Genomic DNA, 27,560 nt, shown 5'->3' on the forward strand with positions numbered 1-27,560 from the left:
AGTTCCCAAACTGAACGCTTGGGCTTGTCAGTTTTCTTACTCAATTCCTTTCTATCCTTACATTTTTTGTGGGATGTACCCAATTCTGAAAGTGAGATCTTTAACTCTCCCTCCATAGTCTTTTATTTTTATGATATGTGTTTAATTTTTATTTCATGGCTCACTGCAGACTCGATTTCCCAGGCTCAATGATTTTCCCACCTAAGCCTCCTGAGTAGCTGGAACTACTGGTGTACACCAGTATGCCTGGCTAATTTAAAACAATTTTTTTTTTCTAGAGATGATATCTTCCTATATTGCCAAAGCTGGTCTTGAACTCCTGGCCTCAAGTGATCCTCCTGCCTTGGCCTCCCTGGATTACAGGCACCCTGAGATTGCAGGCATGAGCCACTGTATTTGGCCTGTTTGGTGTTTGGTGCTTTGGCCCTAAATCCCAACTGCCAACTTGCTGCTGTCTGTCCTTTTCTTTTCCTTTCTGGTCATTTCATTTTATTTTATTTATTTTTGCTGTTATCTGTCTCCCTTTTTATGTTCAACGTGTCTCTATCACTTTGTTTTAGGTGAATTACTTGGAAACTGCACAACACACCCGCTGTTTTCAACAGAGTTCAGTCACCTCTTGAGGGCTCTTCTGATTCTTATCTTGGTAGAGCATCTCCTCAAGGATTTCTGCAGGTGAGTACACTGGTGACATGATGCTGTATTCTTGGTTGAGTACTCTGGTGACGTGTTGCTGTATGCTTGGGTGAGTACACTGTGACATGTTGCTGTATGCTTGGCTGAGTACACTGGTGACATGTTGCTGTATGCTTGGGTGAGTATGCTGTGACGTGTTGCTGTATGCTTGGGTGAGTACACTGGTGACATGTTGCTGTATGCTTGGGTGAGTACACTGGTGACATGTTGCTGTATTCTTGGGTGAGTATGCTGGTGACATGTTGCTGTATTCTTGGGCGAGTACACTGGTGACATGTTGCTGTATTCTTGGGTGAGTACACTGGTGACCTGTTGCTGTATTCTTGGGCGAGTACACTGACGACATGTTGCTGTATGATTGGGTGAGTACGCTGGTGACATGTTGCTGTATTCTTAGGCCAGTACACTGGTGACATGATGCTGTATTCTTGGGCGAGTACGCTGGTGACATGTTGCTGTATTCTTGGGTGAGTGCATTGGTGACGTGTTGCTGTATTCTTGGGTAAGTACACTGGTGATATGTTGCTGTATTCTTGGGCGAGTACACTCGTGACATGTTGCTGTATTCTTGGGTGAGTACACTGGTGACATGTTGCTGTATGCTTGGGCGAGTACACTGGTGACATGTTGCCGTATTCTTGGGCGAGTACACTCGTGACATGTTGCCGTATTCTTGGGCGAGTACGCTGGTGACATGCTGCTGTATTCTTGGGCGAGTACGCTGGTGACATGTTGCCGTATTCTTGGGCGAGTACGCTGGTGACATGTTGCTGTATTCTTGGGCCAGTACGCTGGTGACATGTTGCTGTATTCTTGGGCGAGTATGCTGGTGACATGTTGCTGTATTCTTGGGCCAGTACGCTGGTGACATGTTGCTGTATTCTTGGGCCAGTACGCTGGTGACATGTTGCTGTATTCTTGGGCGAGTACGCTGGTGACATGTTGCTGTATTCTTGGGCGAGTACGCTGGTGACATGTTGCTGTATTCTTGGGTGAGAATGCTGAGGACATGCTGCTGTATTCTTGGGCGAGTACACTGGGGACATGCTGCTGTGTTCTTAGGTGAGTACACTGGTGAAACAATGCCCAATCGCATGGCCAAGAGATTTGAGGAGCAGGGACATCTGGTAAGCAGACTTCAGTTTCTTTTCAGTAATGTGCCCCTCTTATGCTCTCCTCAGGTTTTAGCATGCATCCCTTAAACAAAGAAAGTAGCCTCATATAAGCAATGGTTTTGTGACTAGAGTGCGTCAGTCCATTATTGCTGCTAGAAGATAATAATTGACCTGGGTAATTGATAAAGAACAGAAATGTACTTTCTCAGAGTCCTGAAGGCTGGGAAGTCCAAGATCAAGGTGCTGATATCTGGTGTGGGCCTTCTTACTGTGTCTTCACATATTGGAAGGCGGAAGGGCAAGAGAGCATGAATATGTTGTCCTCACATGGCAGAAGAACAGAAAGGGGTGAATGCCCTCTCTCAAGTCCTTCTTGGAGCAGCACTAATTCATTCCAAGTACCTTTTGTTAGGCCCCACCTCCCAACACTCTTGCATTGGGGATGAAGTTTCTAATACATGAATTTTGGGGGACACATGCAGACCATGGCATAAAGGAACCTCTTTCCCCACATGGAGTACAACTGAGCAGGGAACCCAGCTGAGCAGCTGAAGTAAGCAGCCTAAGAGGAGTGAACACTCTGCCTGGGGAAGAGAGAAAACAACAGCAGAGAGACTTGTGAGATTTTCAGAAATAATTGAGTAGGGGAAAAGATTCCCCACAAACAACAAGATGAGGATAGATTATTCTTATTTGGATAGGAAAGGAAAGGATATTGTCTGGGTGCAGTGGCTCACACCTGCAATCCCAGCACTTTGAGAGGCCAAGGTAGGAGGATCACTGGAGGCCAGGAGTTTGAGACCAGCCAGAGCAACATGGCAAGGCCCCATCTCTACAAAAAGTTTAAAAGTTAGCTGGGTATGGTGATACACGCCTATATTCCCAGCTACCTAGGAGGCCAAGGCGGGAAGATTCCTTAAGCCCAGAAGTTTGAAGGTGCAGTAAGCTGTGATCACGTCACTGCAATCCAGCCCAGGTGACAGAGGAAGACTTCATCTAAAAAAAAAAAAGTGATCCCCAGTAATATAGTTTGCATGCCTCCTCCAAATCTTATGTTGGTGGGGCCTGCTGGGAGGTGTTTGGATCATGGGTGTAGATTTTTCATGAATGGTTTAGCACCATCTCCTTGGTGATGAGTAAGTTCGAGCAAGATCTGGTTGTTTAAAAATGTGTGGCACTGACCAGGCATGGTGGCTCATGCATGTCATCTCAACACTTTGGGAGGCTGAGGTGGGCAGATCACCTGAGGTCAGGAGTTCTAGACCAGCCTGACCAACAGGGAGAAACCCTGTCTCTACTAAAAATACAAAATTAGCCAGGTGTGGTGGCACATGCCTGTACTACCAGCTATTCGGGAGGCTGAGGCAGGAGAGTCACTTGAACCTGGGAAGCGGAGGTTGCGGTGAGCCGAGATCATGCCATTGTACTCCAGCCTGAGTAACAAGAGCAAAACTCCATCTCAAAAAAAAAATGTGTGGCCTCTGTCCCTCCACCAGCTCTCTCTTTCTCAGCTCTCACCATGTGGCATGCCTGCTCCTGCTTTGCCTTCTACCATGAATAAAAACTCCCTGAGGGCCTCACCAGAAGCTGAGCAGATGTCGGTGCCATGCTTGTACAACTTGCAGAACCATGAGCCAATTAAACCTTTTTTATTTATAAATTACCCAGCCTCAGGTATTTCTTTATGGCAACACAAAAAATACAGAAAATTATACCAGGAATGGTATGTTGCTATAAAGACACCTGAAAATGTGGAGGTGACTTTGGAACTGGGTAATGGCCAGAGATTGGAAGATTTTTGGAGGGCTCAGAAGAAGACAGAAAGATGAGGAAAAGGTGGGAACTCCTTTGAGACTGGTTAAATGGTTGTGTCCAAAATAATTAAAGTGATAAGAACAATGAAGTCCAGCCTGATGAGGTCTCAGATGGAAATGAGGAACTTACTGAAAACTAAAACAAAGAACACTTGTGTTACGCCTTGGCAGAGAGCTTGACCGTATTGTGCTTCATGCCCTAGGGGGCTCTGAAAATTTCTACTTAGGAGTGATGACTTAGGATATCTAATGGAAGAAATTTCTAAGCAGCAAACATTCAAGCTGTGGCCTGACTGAATCTAACATCGTATTCTCACATGCAAGAGCACATAAATGAATTAAAGTTGGAATTTATATTTAAAAGGGAATCAAAGTGTAAAAGTTTGGAAACTTTGCAGCATGGCCATGTGGCAGAGAATGAAAAAGCATTATCAGGAGAGGAATCCAAGCAGGCTATAGAGCAACCACCTGCTAGAGATATTAGCATGACTCAAAAAACAAACAAACAAAAAAACCCAAGTGCTAATAGCCAACACAATTGGAAAAGACTTCAAATGCATTTCAAAAGTGTTTGAGACAGCCCCTCTCATCACTGACCTAGAGGTCTAGGAGAACACCATGGTTTCAGGGGCTCACCCCAGGCCCTCACTGTCCTGCATAGCCTTGGAGCACTGCTCCCCACACATAGGCTACTCCAGCTCCAGCCTCAGCTCAAAAGACCCCAAATGTAACTCTGGCTTCAGAGGGTGCAAGCCATAAGCCTTGGTAGCTCCCATGTGGTGTTAAGCCTGTAGGTGTGTAGAATACAAGAGTGAAGGAGGCTTGGGATCCTCTACCTAGATTGCAGAGGATTTATGAGAAAGCCTGGGCACTCAGGCAGAAGCCTGCTGCAGGGGCAGAGCCCGCACAGAGGATATATACTAGGGCAGTGTAGAGGGGAAATGTGGAGTAGGAGGCCCACATAGAGTCCCCACTGGGGCATTGCTTAATTGAGCTGTGGGAAGGAGGACACCATCCTCCAGGCCCCAGAATGGTAGAGCCACTGGCAGCTTACATCTTGAGCATGGAGAAGCTGCAGGCACACAACTCCAACCCATGAGAGTAGCTGCAGGGTGCGAACCTTGCAAAGCCACAAGGGTGGAGTTCCCCAAGGCCTTAGGAGCCCACCCCTCACTCCAGTGTACCCTGGATGTGGGACTGGGAGTCCAAGGACATTATTTTGGAGCTTTAAGATTTAATGGCTGCCCTGCTGGATTTCAGACATGCATGGGGTCTGTAGCCCCTTCCTATGGGCTGATTTCTCCCTTTTGGAATGGGAATGTTTACCCAATGCCTCCACCCTCACGTATCTTCAAAGTAAATAATGTGTTTTGATTTTCACAAGTTCATTGGTGGAAGGAACTTGGACTTGGGACTTTGGACTTGATGTTGGAATGAGTCAAGACATTGAGAGGACTGTTGGGAAGAGATGATTCTATTCTGCGATGTAAGGACATGAGATTTGAGGGGTCAAGGGGATAATGATACAGTTGGGATGTCCCCTCCAAATCTCTTGTCAAAATGTAATCCCCAGTGTTGAAGGAGGGGCCTGCAAGGAGGTGTTTAGGTCATGGGGGTGGATCCCTCATGACTGGCTTAGCGCCATCCCCTTGGTGATGAGTGTGTTCACTCAGATCTGGTTGTTCACAAGTGTGTGGCCCCTCCTCACCCCTTGCTCCCACTCTCACGATGTGGTGTGCCTGCTCCTGCTTCACCTTCCACCATGAGGAAAAGCTCCCTGAGGGCCTGCCCAGAAGCTGAGCAGAGGTGGGTGCCATGCTTGTGCAGCCTGCAGAACCATAAGCCATTCTAACCTCTTTCCTTTATAAATTACCCAGCTTCAAGTATTTCTTTAGAGCAATGCAAAACTGAGAATGGCATGAGTAAAATATAAAGACCATGGATAATTTTGAAATCTAAAAATGTGAAATTAATATTCCTGGGGGAGTCAACACAGGAAAGATGAGAGCACGTGGGCAGAGGCTGTTGCCCATTGGTCACATGTGGTCAGCAGAGAGCAGGTGACCAGCACCCTGGAGCTTTGCAGGAAGCACCAGACAGCCTGGAGCTGAGGTTTTAATTGTAGGGGCCAAAACAAATGGGGAAAAAGACAAATTTGGTAAACAAAGAAAGTAGATGCTCAACTGAGCCAGGAGGAAGTCACTAGCAAAGAGGAAAAAAAATAGAGCTCTGGAAAAATAGTGTAAGCAGTCACAAGGAAAGGACCCTGTATTGTGCCTGACCTCTGGACAGGTATATAAAGAGCCCAGGCTCAGGGGGCTCCACACCTGCACCTCCCTCTCACCTGCTCCTCTACCTGCTCCACCCTCAATCCACCAGAACCATGGGCTGCTGTGGCTGTTCCGAAGGCTGTGGCTCCGGCTGTGGGGGCTGTGGCTCCGGCTGTGGGGGCTGTGGCTCCGGCTGTGGGGGCTGTGGCTCTGGCTGTGGGGGATGTGGCTCCAGCTGCTGTGTGCCCGTCTGCTGCTGCAAGCCCGTGTGCTGCTGTGTGCCAGCCTGTTCCTGTTCCAGCTGTGGCTCCTGTGGGGGCTCCAAGGGAGGCTGTGGCTCCTGTGGGGGCTCCAAGGGGGGCTGTGGCTCTTGTGGGGGTTCTAAGGGGGGCTGTGGTTCTTGTGGCTGCTCCCAGTGCAGCTGCTATAAGCCCTGCTGCTGCTCCTCAGGCTGTGGGTCATCCTGCTGCCAGTCCAGCTGCTGTAAGCCCTGCTGCTGCCAGTCCAGCTACTGTAAGCCCTGCTGCTGCCAGTCCAGCTGCTGTAAGCCCTGCTGCTGTTCCTCAGGCTGTGGGTCATCCTGCTGCCAGTCCAGTTGCTGCAATCCCTGCTGCTCCCAGTCTAGCTGCTGTGTCCCCGTGTGCTGCCAGTGTAAGATCTGAGGCTCTGGACTCAGGTCTCCTGTGAGTCCTGCTAACCCCATTTTCCGAAGCTGTGACCTGTCCTTCATCGTTGAGCCCCAAACCACTGCTCAGGGTCCATTCCTCACTATAAGATGAAGCCATATCTGCCTGCCTTTTCCTAAGGAGAGTCCACCCTAATTAATGTCCATTCCCTCCTAACAAATTCTCTTCCCAAGTCAACTGCAACTGTGGCTGAATCACCCCTCACCCGCTAGCCTCACCTTTGCTTGTGTATTCAGAGGCCTGAGCTCCTGAACCCACTTGAAGTCCTGTCTTTTCCAGCTGGAGCAGCTGGGCATGAGTGTCCCACCTGCAACAAGGTGGGCATTTAAGAGGCTTCCTTGGAGTGGCTTTGCCTGTCCAACACTCTGCTTTATCTTAAATGAAAAGTTGCAAACTAATAAAAATACCATGCCGACAAACTGAAACACATATCTTGCTGATTTCTCTGTTGTTCGGGGTCATTACTATGGCTATGGCTATTGTTTTCTTGTTCTTGTTGTGTTTCGGACTGCGTGGGTCTGATGCTGATGTTGCTGGAAGGTGCTAGGATGGGGCTGGCTGTCTCCTCTGCCTCTCGTCTCCTTCCTGGCTGACCCCTCTTTTCTCAGAACCCCTTTCTTCCTAGGTCTTTCCAGCTATTGATCTGATGGAGACAGGACTGTTCCTCAGGCCAGGGCCACAGAAGCAGAAGAGGCTGCTGAAAACTCTGGGGAGTTCAGACTTGCCTCCTTTCCCTGGTCCAGGCCTCTGCCATCTTCCTTTGGGAAGTTTTTGTAACCAACTTACTCTGATTGTCTTTGTTGTTACACAGCCTGTTGCCTCTGTAAATAAACACTCCTAGCACCAAGCCAATATTGCTTTTTAAGAATTTTGAAAGGGCCGGGCGTAGTGGCTCACGCCTATAATCCAAGCACTTTGGGAGGCCGAGGCAGGCGGATCACTTGAGGTTAGGAGTTTGAGACCTGACTGGCCAACATGGTGAAACCCTGTCTCTACTAAAAATATAAAAATTAGCTGGGCCGGGCGCGGTGGCTCACGCCTGTAATCCCAGCACTTTGGGAGGCCGAGGCGGGCAGATCACGAGGTCAGGAGATCGAGACCATCCTGGCTAATACGGTGAAACCCCGTCTCTACTAAAAATACAAAAAATTAGCCGGGCGTGGTAGCGGGCGCCTGTAGTCCCAGCTACTCGGGAGGCTGAGGCAGGAGAATGGCGTGAACCCGGGAGGCGGAGCTTGCAGTGAGCCGAGATCGCGCCACTGCACTCCAGCCTGGGCGACAGAGCGAGACTCCGTCTCAAAAAAAAAAAAAAAAATTAGCTGAGTGTGGTGGCACGTGTCTGTAATCCTGGCTACTTCGGAGGCTGAGGGAGGAGAATGGCTTCAACCTGGGAGGGGGAGGTTGTGATGAGTCGAGATTGCGCCACTGCACTCCATTCTGGGCGACAGAGCAAGACTCCGTCAAAAAAAAAAAAAAAGGCAATATTAATAGAGTTGAATTATTTCAAGTTATTTGGAAACACAGCAATTTATTGGTGGGATATGTCCTAAGCATAGAAAGAACACGAAAATAAAATTCCTAAGCTATTTTTAGTAGTCATGGTGGCAGCAGTAGTGTCGTTATTCTGCTGTGAATGCTGTATGGAAAAAGCAAATGCATAATTAGGTTGGTATCAGAACTAGAATTTTTGGTGTGGAACTGATGAGGTTAAGTAAAAACCTTGTCATCCTGAATTTGAATTAGATATATCGATATGAAATCATGATGTTTTTTATCCAAATAAAAATAGTTTCCTCCTCCATTGGAAGACTTAGAAATAATGAGCCATCCTGTAGCAGTGAACACTCCTAGCACCAAGATTGTTTGTTATCTTCAAATGCTATTTATTGTATCTACCTGGAACCTGGCTTCTCTGGTGAATGGGCTGGAAGCGAACAAGACAAATCTAGAACATCTTGTTATCCCAGAAAGCAGAGATGATAACTAAGACTAATGCAGTCACATCAAAAGAACTAAAGAGTCAGCCGGGCAAGGTGGCTCATGCCTGTAATCCCAGCATTTTGGGAGGCTGAGGCGAGTGGATCACTTGAGGTCAGGAGTTCGAGACCAACCTGACCAACATGGTGAAACCCTGTCTCTACTAAATACAAAAAATTAGCCAGGTGTGGTGGTGCATGCCTGCTGAGGCGAGTGGATCACTTGAGGTCAGGAGTTCGAGACCAGCCTGACCAACATGGTGAAACCCTGTCTCTACTAAATACAAAAAATTAGCCGGGTGTGGTGGTGCATGCCTGTAATCCCAGCTACATGGGAGGCTGAGGCAGGAGAACCCTTTGAACCTGAGAGGCAAAGATTGCAGTGAGCTGAGATGGCGCCATTGCACTCCCGCCTGAGCAGCAAGAACAAAACTCTGTCTCAGAAAAAAGAAAAAAAAAAAAAGGGTGAGAGGCAAACCTAGAGAAACTCTCTGTAGACAGACTTGGGACAATCTGAACACCAATTTCTTAAATGGACTGATACACATCAAATATGTTTAAACTAGGAGTGAGTAATCATACACAAAAAATAATAATACAGATACTATGCAAACTGTAAAACTTAGTTGCCTTTAGAGGATTCTAGGAATCAGTTCATTATTTTAAAGATGACTAAGTGAAGGAAAATAATCAGGCACTTATTCTATCTCTGACAGACAAACTCTATCTTATGGTAACAAAATTAGAGGAAGTATTCCAGTTTATAAATAAAGAAGAAATCATAGAATTAGAAACTCATCATTCTGTAACCCCTAATGAAATAATGGGGCTATCAAATTTACTGCATGCAGCCAAATCAGTGGAAAATTTATAGCCTTAAATGCATATGTTAGAGTAAAAATGAAAAACTTAAGCTCATTTAGCCAAAAACCTATCTATAGGACTGGCAGCATTGCCACGCAGAGCACAGAATGGGGTGATAATTAGGGCTATTTGTAGGCATCCTGGTTCTCCTCTCCTTCTGGGAACAGGTTGGATGGCAGGTAATAGGGTGGCCCTTTCATGAGCCCTCTCTAAGTCAGGTGTGGCCATGTGATTTGTTTGCGTCAGTGGGAAGAAGTTTGAAGCACCTGCTGCAGTTTCCTGCATTCTCTCTTTCTTCTCCCACCATGACCACTAACGTTCCAAGCAGTGGCTGCTGCTTCCGACTGAGTCCCAGAGTGACGAAGTACAGAGCAGAGTCACCAGCTGATGTGCAGTGACCTGCGATGTGAACAAGAAGTAAGCCTGTGTCGTGTGAAGTCACTGAAACATGGGGGTGGCGCGTGTGAGCAGCGTAATTGGTCTATCCTGGTTGACCCAGAAACCTACCAGAACAAAAACATAGCATTGTGGCCTTGGTTTATTGGTCAGGGGGTGGGTGGAAAGGAAAGCTATCGGAGGCGAGAAAGGTAGTTATTATGTGTTTGGTAAGACTGTCCTAGATCGTGTATCCCTGAGGGAAGAGTTCAGAAAACACAATGCCACTCCCGCATGGGTTGTTGTGGCTGCATTTATCAAAGCATTACAAGAACAGGGTGAGCTCGAAAGAACCGGCTGGTTTCAGCCAGGAGGAAAGTTCTAGAAAGCCTGGAGAAACCTGGGGAGCTACAGAGTTCTCAGTTCTGCCTGGTAAATGATAAGACTTAGAAGGCCTTTGAGCAGCAAAGGACAATTAAAGCAGAAATGAAAAGAACCGTCTTTAAGGGTACACTCTGATGAGATTCCATGAGGGCGGACCACACCACAGGTAGGGAGTTGGTGGCTGCCTCCAGCCTTGCCAGTGGGGCAGGAGGGGCTGCTGTGGGGTCAGTGGATCCAGAAGATGCCAGAAACTTCTCCCCACTGTGGCTCACCGGGCGTTCTCTTTGCTTGGCCTGTGGCTCCTGTGGGTAAATTTGTGTCTTGCTGTGTAATAAAGAGGTTTCTCCAGGGAAGAGGGGGAAGTCTTTGGCCCAGGCTGGACCAAGTGACCTGCAGATTAAAGATAGCCTCACTATCACAGTAACAGGCACCAAAGAAAGGCCTGCTGCCGGCCATTGTTGGAAATAGGCCCAGCAGAACCAATGCTGTCTGTGCTTGTGGTGTGGGGGGTAGAAGAGAAATCAAAAGAAACCCCAAACCGGCCAGGCGCGGTGGCTCATGCCTGTAATCCCAGCACTTTGGGAGGCTGGGGCGGGTGGATCACGAGGTCAAAAGATCAAGATCATCCTGGTCAACATGGTGAAACCTCATCTATACTAAAAATACAAAAACTAGCCGGGCGGGGTAGCACGCATCTGTAGTCCCAGCTACTTGGAAGGCTGAGGCAGGAGAATTGCTTGAACCTGGAAGGCAGTGGTTGCAGTGAGCCAAGATCCTGCCACTGAACTCCAGCCTGGTGACACAGCGAGACTCTGTCAAACAAACAAACAAACAAACAAACAACAAAAAACCCCACAAAACCTTCCTTAAAAATGAACAGATGTCACATAATTGTTAGCAAGATTTAGGACATAGTTTGTAACTCTCCATGAAATCAACAAAGAGAAAATCACGTGTTGGATATTTTATGCATTTTTTTGATAAAATCATAGGATTGCCTGTTGCAACATCCTTCATTTCACAGTTGGCCGTTACAGAATGACGCTGAAGACGTTACAGAATGACGTTACAGAATCACGTTGCAAAAACAACTGAGCTCCTTCTCATCCTTCACGAACGCCTCTCTTCGAGGTCAACTCACCCCATTGGGAAGTCCTTATCTTGTCTCCTTGGCCAGCTTCTCTTTTAGGGTGAACTGCCTGATCTTCACTGCAGTGGCCTTGCCTGGCTCCCAGCAGATGTTCTCCAATGTCACTTTCAGTGACATCACAGAATCCTACATTTCCTTCTTTTTTGCAAGCATTGCAATTTTACTTAAAATTTGCACTGTAAATATGACTGTGGAAAATGTATTTAAGAGAGCTGGTTCTGCAAAGACAGGGAAGAGATTTGGGAGGCAGGGGTGTGGGAATAAGTGATATTGTTAAGTAAATGAGCTGCTTGAGTGGAGGACACTTTTAGAAGTGGTCAGCTTGGGCTTGGCATGGTGGCTTACTCCTGTAAGCCCAGTATTTTTGGAGGTTAAGGAAGAAGGAACACTTTAGCTCAGGAGTTCAAGACCAGCCTGGGTGACATAGCAAGACCCCGTCTCTACAGAAAAATAAAATAATTAGCTGGGCTAAATTATTAGCTGGGCTAATAATTTTTTAATTTTTTTTCTACAGAAAAATTAAAAAATTAGCTGTGGTGGTGCACACCTGCAGTCCCAGCTAATGGGGAGGCTGAGGTGGAAGAATCTCTTGAGCCTGGGAAGTTGAGGCTACAGTGAGTTATTATTGCACCACTATACTCCAGCCTGGGTGACAGAGTGAGACCCTGTCTTAAATAAATAAATAAATAAAAGACATGGTCAGCTTGTTTACTTGTTTGTGATTATTTTCTTTTTTTCCTTCTTCTTCCTCTTTTCTTTTTTTTTTTTTTTTAATAGAGGTAGAGTCTCACTGTGTTGCCCAGGCTAGTCTTCAACTCCTAGGCTCAAAGGATCCTCCTGCCTCAGTCTCTCGAGTAGCTGGTACTACAGGCATGCACCATTGCCGCTAGTGAATATTTTCAAGACCAGATGGTCCCCCCAACCCAAGGAATCTTGGATAATGAGTGAAGGGAGACCCTGTATGGGGCCTGGAGAAGCTGGCTATGTGTGGAGTGGTCACTGAGGGAGCATCTTAGCATGAATCTTGGTCAGAGTGATCGGGGAACCAGACTCAGTCTGGAAACAAGCAGGGGACACCTTCAGCTTACAGACAGCAGATTATGGAGCTGCTCAGCCTCCATAATTACATAGTTCAATTCTTCAGAATCATCTGTGTATCTGTCTATCTATCTATCCATCCATCTATCATCTATGTGCCTCCATATCCATTTATGTTTTTGTTGTTGAGATGATCAAGTTGGTTCTAAAATTTCATTGGAAAAGCAAAGGAATTGAAAAAAAGAAAACAATCTTTAAAAAGAAGAATGAAGTTGAAGTCTCACAATACTTGACTTCAAAATCTCCCATAATGTCACAGTGACGCTGTGTTTGCATTAGGAAGCAGCATACAGACCTGCGGAGCAGGACACAGGAACAAACTCGCCATAGTGTCGGCTGATTCTCATTAAAAACACCAGCGATTTCAGTGGGATAAGGATGGTTGGTTTATTTATTTGTTTATATAGTCATTTATTTATTTATTCATTTTTCAGATGGAATTTTGCTCTTGTTGCCCAGGCTGGAGTGCAATGGGATGATCTTGGCTCACTGCAAACTCCACTTCCCGGGTCCAAGCAATTCTCCTGCCTCAGCTTCCCGAGTAGCTGGGATTACAGGCCTGTGCCACCACACCCACCTAATTTTGCATTTTTAGTAGAGACAGGGTTTCTCTATGTTGGTCAGGCTGGTCTTGAACTCATGACCTCAGGTGATCTGCCCATATAGGCCTCCCAAAGTGCTGGGATTACAGGCAAACCACCTTTGTTTGTTTGTTTGTTTTGAGACGGAGTCTCACTTTGTCGCCCAGGCTGGAGTGCAGTGCCACAATCTTGGCTCACTGCAACCTCCGCCTCCTGGGTTCAAGCGATTCTCCTGCCTCAGCCTCCTGAGTAGCTACGATTACAGGCGCCCACCACCATGCCCAGCTAATTTTTGTATTTTTAGTAGAGATGGAGTTTCGCCATGTTGGCCAGGCTGGTCTTGAACTCCTTACCTCAGGTTATCTTACCTCGTCGGCCTCCCAAAGTGCCTGGATTACAGGCGTGAGCCACTGCGCCTGGCCACGATAGTCTTTTTATCAAATGCTGCTGAAACAATTGGATGAAAATGTGAAAAAATGGATCTCAACTCCTACCTCACATTACACACAAAAATTAGCTTGAGATCCAGCATAGAACTAAATATAGAAACAAAAACTCTAATGCTTCTAGAGGAAAAGCTAGGAAAGAGAGTTTTCAAAAAGGTCACAAGAAAGCACTAGCTGTCAAAGAAACAAATGTTAAATTGCACTTCAAAATCAAAAACGTTTCCCTATAAAAATAAGTTAATAATAAGGCAAATCAAATACTGAAAAATTATATGTTATGTATTATACATACATATATATTTTATATACACATATGTAGGGAAAAGAAAGAGAGATCAGACTGTTACTGTGTCTATGTAGAAAACGAAGACATCAGAAACTCCATTTTGACCTGTACCCTGAACAATTGCTTTGCCCTGAGATCCTGTTAATCTGTAACTTTGCCCCAACCTTGAGCTCACAAAAACATGTGTTGTATGGAATCAAGGTTTAAGAGATCTAGGGCTGTGCAGGATGTGCCTTGTTAACAAAATGTTTACAGGCAGTATGCTTGGTAAAAGTCATCGCCATTCTCCAGTCTCGAGTGACCAGGGGCACAATGCACTGCTGAAAGCCGCAGGGACCTCTGCCCTGGAAACCCGGGTATGGTCCAAGGTTTCCCCCCATGTGATAGCCTGAGATCTGGCCTCGTGGGATGGGAAAGACCGTCCCCCAGCCCGACACCCATGAAGGGTCTGTGCTGAGGAGGATTAGTAAAAGAGGAAGGCCACTTGCAGTTGAGATAAGAGGAAGGCCTCTGTCTCCTGCCTGTCCCTGGGAACTGAATGTCTCAGTGTAAAACCCGATTGTACATTTGTTCTATTCTGAGATAACAGAAAAACCCCCCTGTGGCAGGAGGCGAGACATGTCGGCAGCAATGCTGCTCTGTTATTCTTTACTCCACTGAGATGTTTGGGTGGAGAGAAGCATAAATCTGGCCTAGGTGCACATCCAGGCATAGTACCTCCCCTTGAACTTAATTGTGACACAGATTGCTTTGCTCACACGTTTTCTTGCTGACCTTCTCCCCACTATCACCCTGCTTTCCTGCCTCATTCCTCTCGCTGAGATAGTGAAAATAGTAATCAATAAATACGGAGGGAACTCAGAGGCCTGTGCCGGCACAGGTCCTCCATATGCTGAGTGCTGGTCCCCTGGGCCCACTTTTCTTTCTCTATACTTTGTCTCTGTGTCTTATTTCTTTTCTCAGTCTGTCGTCCCACCTGATGAGAAATACCCACAGGTGTGGAGGGGCTGGCCCCCTTCACACATATATGCATGTATATAAAATACATGTGTAAATATATATATATACATACATATGGCAAAGCATTTCATTCATATATTCTTGATATCGAATTTATGAAGAGTTCCAACATCTCAATAACAAAAAGACAAAAAAAACCCTACAATAAAGTGGGCAAACAATTTTAACAAAACCTTTTAACAAGAAAGATGTGAAAATGACCAGTAAGTGCAAGAAAAGATCCTCACAAACATTAGTCATCAGAGAAACGCAGATCAAAATCCACATGAGAGGCAATTTTACACCCATCCGACGCCTCACATTTGAAAACCCAATGGCGGTACTGACAGGCCTGGGGCAGCGGACGCTCTCAGGCATTGCTGAGGAGAGGGGAAAGCAGCTTGAGCATTTGGAAAGCTGTCTGTTTCTTAGAAAGTTAAGCATACACTACTCTATGGTCTAGCAAGGCCAGTCCTCAATATTTAACCAAAAAATTAAAACCAAAAACATGAATACGGAAGGACTGGAAGGCATGATTATGTGTTATTTATCATCGCCCCAAACTGCGAACAATTCAAATATCTATGAACAGGAGAATGGAGGAACGCCGTGGAGAGTATTTTTACACGAAACACTACGCGATGATTAAAAAAGAAGAATAAGGCCAGACGTGGTGGCTCATGCCTGTAATCCCAGCACGTTGGGAGGCTGAGGCAGGTGGATTGCCTGAGCCCAGGAGGTCGAGGCTGCAGTGAGCCATGAGCGCACCACTCTGCACTCCAGCCTGGGTGACAGAGCAAGACCCTGTCTCAAAAAAAAAAAAAAAAAAGAAGAAGAAGAAGAAGGGCAAATCATTGACACACACAATAACATCGTGAGGGAAAGAAACCAGAGTACATTTTTAATGATTTCATTTCCGCGACATTCAATAGCAGGCAAAACTAGTCAGCAAAGCTGTGCCTGTAGTGATGGGCAGGAAGGGAAGGCCGTGAAAGTGAACCTTCTGGGGGTGAAGCAGTTGGTCATGGTTGGGGTGATGGGCACACGAGTACATGTTTAGCGGAACTCATGGAATTGTACACTTAAAGTATGTGCAGAGGCTGGTAGGCCAAGGCTGCAGTGAGCTAGGATCGCACCACTGCCCTCCAGCCTGGGCGACAGAATGAGACACTGCCTCAAAAAAAAAAAAAAAAAAAATGCAGTCCGGGTGTGGTGGCTCATGCCTGTAATCCCAACACTTTGGGAGGCTGAGGCAGGTGGATCACTTGAGGTCAGGAGTTCGAGACCAGACAGGCCAACATGGTGAAACCCCCTCTCTACTAAAAATACAAAAATTAGCTAGGCATGGTGGCACACGCCTGTAATCCCAGCTACTCAGGGGGCTGAGGCAGGAGAATTGCTTGAACTCGGGAGGCAGAGGTTGTAGTGAGCCGAGATCATGCCACTGCACTCCAGCCTGGGCAACACAGTGAGATTCAGTCTCAAAAAAAAAGCATTTCACTGCATGTAAATTTTACCTCAATACAAAATTAAAATTAATCTTTCGGAAAATAAAAGTACATTAGAGAGGATGGCTAATCAAAATTTTTGTAGCCTTCAAGGAGAATAAATTTGAAGCATATCTGTTGATTTGTGGAATTTTTACAAAGACTTAATTGAGGAAAACTTGAAAGCATTAGAAAGGGTCCCGTTCCTCTGTTCCCTCTGTGAGCCCAGCTTGCCTGAAGGGAACGTGGGTCTAATCCGTGTCTGGAGGAGTGAGCCGAACCACAGGAAGAAGAGGTAAGAAAGACAAAGGAGAACCAGGGCCACACTCAAATCCACGCTCTTCAAAACTTTGTTTTACAAATTTGACAAAATATTTATACTGGAAATTTTTAAGTGGTGGAACCTATAGACAGCCTTTTCTTTCAGCTTATTTTGTTAGTTTTAATTTAATTTAATTTTTTTACAAAATGACCACCGTTGATATAAACACCAATGCCAGGGGGTGGAGGGTCTGCATCGCTGAGGAGAGCCCTGAGCGCCAAGGAAAATGGTCCACCCGCCGGCCAAGCCACCACTGTCTCCCAGGCTCCCGGGACACCTGCTGGAGAGGGAGCCCAGTGTCTTCTAACAAAGGGAAACCCTATGAGGAAGAGGCCAAATTTAGAAACCAAGGAAAGGAGAGCTTGGCTGGAGCTGATGGTGGCTCATGGGATTGTGAAGAGATTAAAAATAACACTCGTGCATGTGAAATAGCAGAAACAACAACAGAAGTATTCATGTGTTCAGTATAAACACCTGGGCAGGTATATAAAGGGCCCAGGCTCAGGGAGCTCCACACCTGCACACCTCCCTCTCACCTGCTCCTCTACCTGCTCCACCCTCAACCCACTGGAACCATGGGCTGCTGTGGCTGCTCTGGAGGCTGTGGCTCCGGCTGTGGGGGCTGTGGCTCTGGCTGTGGGGGCTGTGGCTCCGGCTGTGGGGGCTGTGGCTCCAGCTGTGGGGGCTGCAGCTCTGGCTGTGGGGGATGTGGCCCTAGCTGCTGTGTGCCCATCTGCTGCTGCAAGCCCGTGTGCTGCTGTGTGCCAGCGTGTTCCTCCTCCAGCTGTGGCTCCTGTGGGGGCTTCAAGGGGGGCTGTGGCTCCTGTGGGGGCTCCAAGGGGGGCTGTGGCTCCTGTGGGGGCTCCAAGGGAGGCTGTGGTTCTTGTGGCTGCTCCCAGTGCAGCTGCTATAAGCCCTGCTGCTGCTCCTCAGGCTGTGGGTCATCCTGCTGCCAGTCCAGCTGCTGCAAACCCTGCTGTTCCCAGTCCAGCTGTTGTAAGCCCTGCAGCTGCTCTTCAGGCTGTGGGTCATCCTGCTGCCAGTCCAGCTGCTGCAAGCCCTGCTGTTCCCAGTTCAGCTGCTGTAAGCCCTTCTGCTGCTCTTCAGGCTGTGGGTCATCCTGCTGCCAGTCCAGCTGCTGCAAACCCTGCTGTTCCCAGTCCAGCTGTTGTAAGCCCTGCAGCTGCTCTTCAGGCTGTGGGTCATCCTGCTGCCAGTCCAGCTGCTGCAAGCCCTGCTGTTCCCAGTCCAGCTGCTGTGTCCCAATTTGCTGCCAGTGCAAGATCTGAGGCTCTGCCTACAAATCTCAGCTGGTCCCACAGATCTGGGCTCTCCAGGAATGACTGGAGCTGTGTCCTGAATTCCTGAAGCACATCTCTGAGTCTGTCCTCCTCTGGACTAAGGCAGCCTAGCGTCCAGGGCTCAGTACTCAGCTGCTCAGCCTCTGAGGTCATGAGGGCTTCTGGCATGCTGGATGCTGCCCATCAACCCTCACAGAATCCCCTCTTCCTTTCCTGACCTCATCACTTCAACCTTCTCAGGGCTTCAAGATCCCACATCCCTGGGCCCCTCCTGTGAGCCTGCTGGAAACACACTGAAACTGGAATCCTCCGACCTGCTGCCGCCTCTCCCCGGTCCCTGCAACCTCCTGGCTCTTCCACCCTTCATCTTCATCCTGCCTGAGCTGCCACAGCTCCGATTGTTTCTGGAGTTGACCTAGAGGACTCAGAATTATTAGAGACCCCAGGATCCTCTCCTGAGGAGGAGGGGCGCCCAGTCTCCTCTTCTACCTCTGACCTGGCCTTGTTTCTTTCCCCAGGGCTTCGCCTTGTAAGTGCCTAGGCTGGATCTTCTAAATAAATACGATCCACACCTCCCACGAGTTTGCGTTGTGATTCTTTTGTTTCAACTTCTGTGTGATTAGATAAATGTACAATTTTCACAGAGTTGCACTCCCAGGCATTTGGGAACCCCCCGTTCCCTGCTGTGTGAGTTTGCTAGGGCTGCCCCACAAACCATGTGGCTTATGCAACGGGAGTGGATCGTCTCACAGTTTGGAGGCCAGAATCTGCCATCGAGGTGCCTCAGGGCCGGGTCCTCCTGAGACCTCCCTCCGTGGCTTACTGATGCCGCCATCCCTATATCCTCATGTGCTCGTCCCTCTGTGTGTGTCTGCGTCCTCATCTCTTTGTATAAGGACACAGATTAGATTAGGGCCTACCCTACTCCATTATGTCCACATTTTAACTAATCACCCCTGTAAAGATCTATCTCCAAATAAGGTGCCATTCTGAGATACTGCAGTGAGGACTCCAACATATGTACCAGGGGGCACAACTCAGCCGTGGTATCCACTTGGCTTGGGGCATCACCATCTTTCCCATCTTCCAGGACACAGAATTGGGAGGCCCCTTGGGCTTCTCTCCCCTACAAGTCGCCAAATCCCACAGCATCTCCTGGAAGACATCCTAAGACACCTCCTTCCTGCCTTCTTGTGACACCTCCCTACCTAGACCTCTGCTTCAGGCCCCCAACTGTCCCTTCCCTGCTGCCTCTGTCAGCTCGGGCTGCCAGAACAAAACCCACAGAGTAAGCCTGGAAGACGGAACAACAGACACCATTTCTCCCAGTTCCGGAGGCTGGAGGGCCTAGACCAAAGTCCAGCATGTTCGACTCATGGGGAGGGAAGGCAGGAGCTGGCGGAGGAGGAGGTGGGCTGCAAGGCTGGAGCCCCCAGACCCAGGCGTCTGTAACAGCAGAGCACGGGAGGCTGCTCGGGAAGCCACCTTCTCACAGGATGGCAGGCCGTGAGTGTCTGATGGAACTGTGACAAGAAAGTGAAAACTCAACAACACGGAATTTTTAGAATGTGCTTCTGAGTTTCTGTTTTAGTAAGTAAGGTTGACTAGACACTATTCACAACCTGGAACTTCTCAAAGGACATGGTGAAACCCCGTCTCCACTAAAAATACAAAAATGAGCCGGGCATGGTGGTGGGCGCCTGTATCCCAGCTACTCAGGAGGCTGAGGCAGGAGAATCGCTTGAACCCGGGAAGCAGAGGGTGCAGTGAGCCCAGACTGCACCACTGCACTCCAGCCTGGGTGACAGAATGAGATTCCATCTCTAAATAAATAAATAAAGTTTTAAAGTGCTGTATTTAAAACATATATTTTTTAAGTCACTGAGCTGTTGAAAAAATAAAATAATCCTCAGAGCCAACAAGCAAGAGAGAGCTGGACCCACAGAGGAAGGTGAAAGTCAAAAACGGCCTCCACTCTGTGGCTGGACCAGAAAGAGGCCCTCTCTGTTTTCTTCTACCTGTGGTATTGCTTCTGTTGTCAGCATGAATCTGAGAAAAACGTAGTTTCTCTACACTCTCACACAGAACACTCTCATTCCTGATGTGCGGGTTTTCCCCACACTACTCAATTTTCTGCCTCTTTCCACACTGACCGATTCTCTGACACCAGCTGGGTGTCCTGCAATTCACTCCCATCCTGAAACAGAGTTCATTTCAGATCCCACAGGCGAAGGGCTCAGTCCCACAAGACTGTCCCCACTTCAGAGGCTGACATGGTTTTCCTCTGTCCCCACCCAAATCTCATCTTGAACTGTAGCTCTCACAATTCCCCTGTGTTGTGGGAGGGACCCAGTAGGAGGTAATTGAATCACGGGGGTGGGTGTTTCCTGTGCTGTTCTCATGATAGTGAATAAGTCTCACGAGATCTGATGATTTTATGAATGGGAGTTTCCCTGCACAAGTTCTCTTATCTTGTCTGCCACCATGTGAGATGTGCCTTTCACCTTCCACCATGATTGTGAGGCCTCCCCAGCCAGGTAGAACTGTGAGTCCATTAAACTTCTTTCTTTTGTAAATTGCCCAGTCTCAGGTATGTCTTTATCGGCAGTGTGAAAATGGACTAATACAGATGCCAATCACGAGTCCATCCTCCCAAGCTTCTAACCAATGGGCTATAAATCAGGGTTTACACTGATACCTGAAATGAGTGGCTGAGGCAAAGCTCTCTGTCCATCAAGGTTTACTAAGCCTGCTTTAAGGCGCACCTGAGAAAAATGCAAGATGCAGGCACATCTGTGGCTGTTTTCCCAGAGAGATTTTTGGGAAGTTTGGTATTTATACATTTCCTTAAAGGGGGGCAGGCAGGTAGGAAGAGGCAGGTAAGCATTAGGCAAATGATTGCATTCCTGTGAGACTTTAGTTAGTGCCCAGTAAATCTACATTTTACATGAGGTAAGGTGAACGTTTGAAGAGAAAAAGGGACTAAAGGAAGAGTCGGTTGTGCAGACCTCTCTGGGTAGATGGAGGAGGGACTGGTGTCATCTTGTTTTTGTTCTGCTTCTGGGAAGATAAACTCATAATCTATATGATCAGTGTGGAATGGAACACTTTCGTTTTAGGAGCTGGACTTGGATTGCAGGCCTGAAGTCACAACGGGCACATCCTTGTTGATGGCAGGACGCACTTCTTGAGAGGTTTTGCAACCAGCATGGCGCATATTTATGAGTGATTTGTGGAGGAAGTGTCCTGAGACACCTGAAGCCTTTGCCGTTTCCTGGGCCTGGCGAGCAAAACACACAGCAACACAGGCTGTAGAGGAACAGCGCTGCTTTTGCGAGAGGGCTTGGGGGTTCTGAGATTTTTATTTTTCTTTACTCAACACCACCCTCCTTGGGTTCGATAATCTGCTAGGACAGCACCCAGAACACAGGGAAACACTAGCTTATGTTTACTGGTTTATTATAGAGGATGAGACACAGACGAACCCCTAGGTGAAGAGGCACCAAGGGTGAGGTCCAGGATGGTCCTGAGTGTGGGAGCTTTGTCCCGTGGAGCCGGAGTCATCGCTCTCCCGGCGGGGGGGATGTGTGCACCAACTGGAAGCTGATGGGATCTCACTATTCAGTTTTGCAGAGCTCTCACCTGCAGCCCTCCCCGTCCTGGAGCTGAGTTCCCAGGCTCTTCTCACTGGGTCTTTCTGACCACCAGTCTCATCCTGAGGCCATCTAGGGGCCCCACCCTAAGTCACCTCATTAACATAAACACAAGTGTGATCTAAGGGAGCTTATTAGGAATAACAAAAAACAAACAAACAAACACATAATTTAAAAACCCAAGAAAACAATATTCCTCAGAGAAATTGCAAGGGCTTGAGGAGCTCTGTGCCGGGAGCCAAGGAGAAAGGTCAAGACCGTCTCTTCTCACACAGTGAAAGCTCCAGGTCAGTGTGCTTTGCGCATGTCCATGAGTCCTTTCCATCATTTGGTTCTGTGCAACTGCTGCAGGAGGAAGCTATTACGAATCAGGGAAGAAAACAGCCGAGCTTTTAAAAAGGCTTTGAGACTGGGCGCAGTGGTTCACACCTGTAATCCCAGCACTTTGGGAGGCTGAGGTGTGTGGGTCATGAGGTCAGGAGTTCGAGGCTAGCCTGACCAATATGGCAAAACCCTGTGTCTACTAAAAATACAAAAATTAATTGGGCTTGGTGGCACATGCCTGTAATCCCAGCTACTCAGGGGGGCTGAGGCAGGAGGATCACTTGAACCAGGAGGCAGAGGTTGCAGTGAGCTGAGATGGCACCACTGCACTCCAGCCTAGGCAACAGAGCGAGACTCCATCTCAAAAAATAAAAAAACGCTTTGAAAGGCCCAATGTGGATGGGTACGAGCATTTAAATCCCCAGGGGTCCCTGCCTCGTTGAGTCACTAACAGCCTGCCAGCTCTATTTCCCCACGGCTCCTGAGAAAGACTGCATACATCGGGTAAGAGAGGCATCAGGGCCGCTGCAGGAGTGGGAAGGAGAGCCAGGCCACCCTGAGAGCCAGGCCACAGCAGCTGCAGATGGAGGAGGGCCAGGGAGCCCAGGGTCGTCTGGAGGACAGACACAGGGGCTGCTGATGTCTGAGGAAGGCAGGAGAATGGACAGACGCCCTGTAAGCAAGATCCCAGATCTGCTCCAGAGAAGGGTCCCTTCCTGACCTCTAGCACTTGAGCCGGTAGAACTTAATCTAGCTAACGAAGCCATGAGCCTGGAACTGCCCAAGGGGGTTCACCTTGCCCGCTGCCTGGACAGAGCTGATTCATCAAGACAGGGGAACTGCAATAGAGAAAGAGTCATTCACACAGAGCTGGCTGTGCGTGAGACCGGAGTTTTATTATTACTCAGATCAGTCTCCCTGAGCATTTGGGGAGCACAGTTTTTAAGGGCAACTTGGTGGGTAGGGAGAAGCCAGTGATCGAGGAGTGCTGATTGGTCAGGGATGAAATCACAAGGAGTCAAAGCCATCTTCTTGCACTGAGTCAGTTCCTGGGTGGGGGCCACAAGATCAGATGAGCCAGTTTATTGATCTGGGTGGTGCTACCTGATCCATCAAGTGCAGGGAGGGTCAGAATCTTGTAAATGACCTCTGGCTACATGACTCCTAAACTGTAATTTCTAATCTTGTGGCTAATGTTAGTCTAGTCCCCAGGCAAGAAGGCGGTCTGCTTTGGGAAAGGGTTGTTACTGTCTTTGTTTAAACTATAAACTACCAACTAAATTTCTCCCAAAGTTAGTTCAGCCAATACCCAGGAATGAACAAGGACAGCTTGGAGATTAGAAGCAAGGTGGAGTGGGCTAAGTTAGATCTCTCACTGTCTCAGTCATAACTTTGCAAAGGCGGTTTCAAGCCCAGCTGCCAACCAGAGGAACTCACTCAACACGTGAGCAGCAGGCAGAAGCAAGAGCCTTCCCCTGAGAAATCGGAAGGAAATCCTAGCCTCGCCCCCGCAACCACTGACTGAACGGGACCCCTCTTGGCCAAGGGGGTGTCGACAAAAAGTGTCAAACTCTGTAAAATATTTTAAAAGATTCTGAGCCGAACATGACTGACAAATGGCCCGTGACACAGCCCTCAGGAGGTCCTGAGAGCAGGTGCCCAAGGGGTTTGGGGTGCAGCTTGGTTTTATATATTTTAGGGAGACATGAGACTTTAACCAAATACATTTAAGAAATACTAAGGCCTAAACTCTGTTGTTTTTTTTTTTAATCTTGCTCAAATTCCTATCTAAGGGGTCTGAGCATGCTCTACAAATCATAAACTCTCATCAGACAGGTTTTGTTTAGCCCTAAATATTGTGACTTACTTTCCAACCCGACTCTGGCATAACATTATGAGACAAGGAAGAAAATCAAAATACTTTACCCCAAAACATGTTTCTTTGCTGTATTTTGAAATGGCCCTGCAGAGCGTCCTTTGTGGGGGAAAATTTGCATCTGCAAAGAATCTCTATTAACATAGCTAGATCTTTTTCTTCCAGACCCTCCCAGTCCTAAAGAGATTAACTAAGGTCTGAATAGGAAACATTTGTCATCTATTGTCTCTAAGGGCAGCCACTATCAGACTTCAAAAGAACTTTGGTCTCCACAATCTTTATCTTAACTTGAACTTTCCCTTCCTATCCATCCCAGGTCTTTAGACAAACTCAACCAACCGTCAACCAGAAAATGTTTAAATTTACCTATAGCCTGGAACCCCCTCACCCCCCATCCCCCACCACCCGCTTTGAGTTGTCCCGCCTTTCTGGACCAAACCAATGTATTTTTGAAATGTATTTGATTGATGTCTCCTGCCTCCCTAAAATGTGTAAAACCAAGCTGTACCATGACCACCTTGGGCCCATGTTCTCAGGACCTCCTGAGGGTTGTGTCTCAGGCCATGGTCACTCATATTGGGCCCAGAATAAATCTCTCTTCAAATATTTTACAGAGTTTGACTCTTTTTGTCGACATTACATTGGTTTGGTCCAGAAAGGTGGGACAACTTGAAGGGTGGGGAGTGCTTCCAGGCTATAGGTAGATGTAAAAATTTTCCGGTTGACAGTTGGTTGAGCTTGTCTAAAGACCTGGGATCAACAGAAAGGAATGTCTGGGTTAGGATAAAGGATCATGGAGACCCAGGTTGTTATTTGCAGAGGAAGCCTTTAGGTAGCAGGCTTCAGAGAGAAGAGGTTGTGAGACGTTTGTTATCGGACTTAAAGTCTGTGTGGATGTTAATGCCAGAGAGGTAGAATGAGGCATGTCTGACCCCCACTGCCCATCATAGTGTCTCAGGTTAAATTTTAAAACAGCCCTGGCTGAGGAGGAAGTCCATTCAGATGGTCGGGGAGGAGGTCTTAGAATGTTATGTTTGGTTAACCGGGAAACCTTGGCAGCTGAGTTCCTGGCTACGGGGGGATGGGAAGCTGGAGTTGCGCCCTTCTCCTACTCCCTGGCCAGCCATGACCCAGCTCCCTCCCCTCAGGGAAAACAGAAACCAATTCTGTGGAGACTGCACTGAGGAGATCAGTGAACCCCTGACATTGCCCCCTCCTTCTTGATAGGAGATCCACCACGGAGAGGCCCTGGCCATTCTACGGAAGAGGCGCAAGGAAGACTTCTGAGTCCGCTGCTTCACCTTTTGACATCAGAGGGCCAAAAACTCCACCCTCAGATCAGGCTAACACCTCTGGTTTTTGCACGTGGAGAGGGGGTGAAGCTGGATTGCGCATATGCCTGGTTTTGGGTCTGCAGTTGGTTCCTGCGGGTGGGTTCGTGGTCTCGCTGACTTCAAGAATGCACCCATGGACTTTCACGGACCTTCGCAGTGAGTGTTACAGCTCTTAAAGATGGCACAGACCCAAAGAGTCAGTGGCAGCAAGGTTTATTGTTTATTCGCGAAAGGACAAAGCTTCCACAGCGTGGAAGTGGACCCGAGTGGGTTGCCGCTGCTGGCTGTGTGGCCAGCTTTTATTCCCCTATTGGCCCCGCCCATGTTCCGTTTCTGTCCTATCAGAGTGCCTTTTTTTCAATCCTCCCTGCGATTGGCTACTTTCAGAATCCTGCGCAGATTGGTGTGTTTTACAGAGTGCGGATTGGTGTGTTTTACAATCCTCTTGCAAGACAGGAAAGTTGCTGATTGGTGCATTTTACAATCCTCTTGTAAGACAGAAAAGTTCCCCAAGTCCCCACTGGACCCAAGAAGTCCAGCTGGCCTCATGTCTCAGTTTCTCCTCTTATCAATATTCATGTCCCTCCCACAGCTTATTGAATATGCATATTCAGCCACCCCCACTCAGTGTAGATCTCTGCTTTATTCTTCCCTCCCTCCAAGTGTCTGTTTCCAGCTTCCTACCAGAGGCTGCGCCTCCCAACCAGTCAGAACAGCCACACTCAGCCCGCAGCACTTTATGAGAAGTAAAGCGCTCCTTTCCAAATTGACGACCTCGTCCTTCTTCAGTTAACACCTCCCTCTCTCAATGACGATGATGGAACATGTCCAGGTGTTGGTGACACAGCTGCATGGCTGCGTGTGGGATAAAGTCGCTGCCCCTTCAGAACTCACATCCCCCTGGAGTGGGACACACACCTCTAAGAACAAACAAGGATGAGAGCAGAGCCAGCTTGGCATCGTGGGAATCAATAAATGAAGCAGAAAATGCAAGGTGGTGGGGGTAGCTATCTCGGGACGGGGTGTCAGAGGTGGATCTGAGTTGGGCAGACAGGAGGGACGCAGTCCAGGGCGGTCCTGGGTGAGTCTGTTCCATGTAAGGAACTGCCAGCACACAGGTCGTAAGGAGGAGTGCGGTGTGGCCCCGGCACCAATCCAGGGCTGGATGAAGAATGATTGAGGCAGTCTGAAGATGACACCAAGTCATTCTCCTCCCACGGAGAGGTGGACTTTCTCTTCTCTCTGCAATCTGGGCTGGCCTCAGTGACTTGAGGAGGGAGAAATACTCTAGGATTCCTAGGCTGGGTAATAAGGCACCTTCCAGCCTCTGCTCGAGTGACCTCCTAGGAAGTACAGCTGCCCTGAGCCCACCATGCTGTGAGCAAGCCCAAGCCAGCCGTGGGAAGAGGCCGTGAGGTGGGGGAGGGGAGGGAGATCTGTCCGGCGTCACCTGTTGTAGCCATCCCATAGGTGTGTGAACACAGCATCTTGGACAAGCCAGCCCCAGCTGACATAATTTACAGAAAAACCAAGGAACCCTGCAGACAGCCGGAACTGAGGTCCCAAAATACAGCCCAGCCAAGCCATGCTGCCATCGTTAGCCATTGGTACCTTCCCAATTGAGACCCCACAAATCATGCGGCCTGTGCCACCATCCAGTGCCAGATCTGAACTACTGATCCACTGAGCTTTGGGCTGATTGGTTCTGCAACGATGGGTGGCCAAGGCCACGGTCAAATCCAGCTGGAGAGGTGGATGGGGCCAGTGTCAGGGGTTTGGATTTCACCCCAAGTCGGCTGAGGCACACTGGAATGTCGTAAGCCTGCACATCCACTCATCACACATTTTAACCGCATCTGAGTGTGGACCGTACCGATGGGTTCCTGCACCTGCAGCCTCCACACCATTGCTGGTGCCCTGCCTCCTAGCTGGAGTATCCTTCCTGTCTCTTGGCTGCTCTTTGTACCCATCATGGTCCCCCCACCACCCTCCAAGTTCTGCTCCAAGCTTTGTTTTCCTGCAAGAGAAGAACCTGTCCAGACAATAGTTTCAAAGCAGCGGGAAGCTCTGCTCACGTGTCCCTAAGGACCATGCTGTGTGAAATTCCCTTCTGTAATCACAGAGCCCATTGCCCTGGCCACAGGGACTGGTCCAGGAATAGGGAGGAGGTAGACAGAGGATGCCTCCTTCCCCACTGCTGAGAACCCTGCCATCCTCAGCCACAGTTGCCACAGAGAAGATACCACATCCCTGGGGGAATCAGCAGGAATCAGGTAGACAGTGGCACTGCTCTGGGGAGGGAGGGCGTCTCACAGCATCAAACGTCAAAAACCCACAACATTGACCCAGTCCTGCCAAGATGGAACCCTGCATGAGCGTGGGGGATGGGGAGTTGGGGTGTTGCAAAAGACACAATACATGAATGATCTCAGGTAATTCTCAGGCAACCCCCGGAGGCTGGTGTTGCTAGCACCCCTCTGCAGGAGAAGAAGCTGGGGCTCGGGAGCTGACTGGATCTGCTTA

The 27,560-nt window shown here is 48.3% G+C and overlaps 1 protein-coding gene and 3 pseudogenes across 3 annotated transcripts in view; 1 reads left to right on the top strand and 3 right to left on the bottom strand.

Annotated features, from left to right (window-relative positions):
• NADSYN1 (NAD synthetase 1) overlaps positions 1–25,228 on the top strand; it is a 93,314-nt gene extending 68,086 nt beyond the window's left edge. Inside the window, exons 22-24 of one of the 3 annotated variants that reach the window (XR_010113468.1) lie at positions 279–380; positions 561–675; positions 6,346–7,003. The gene's annotated coding sequence lies outside the window, so the exon portion shown is untranslated. Of the gene's footprint in view, positions 1–278; positions 381–560; positions 676–6,345; positions 7,004–24,930 lie in introns of those variants that run through there. The other 2 variants (XR_010113469.1, XR_004665160.3) reach the window with 2 other exon arrangements.
• On the bottom strand, positions 5,805–6,474 carry LOC129393282 (uncharacterized; annotated as a pseudogene).
• LOC134731215 (histidine-rich glycoprotein-like) lies at positions 12,327–17,935 on the bottom strand (annotated as a pseudogene).
• A 451-nt stretch (positions 25,229–25,679) lies between the features above and the next one.
• On the bottom strand, positions 25,680–26,505 carry LOC134731247 (uncharacterized; annotated as a pseudogene).
• Positions 26,506–27,560: the final 1,055 nt, after the last annotated feature.

The sequence above is a fragment of the Pan paniscus genome, chromosome 9, assembly GCF_029289425.2.
Source record: "Pan paniscus chromosome 9, NHGRI_mPanPan1-v2.0_pri, whole genome shotgun sequence".
NCBI classification, from domain to species: Eukaryota; Metazoa; Chordata; class Mammalia; order Primates; family Hominidae; genus Pan; species Pan paniscus.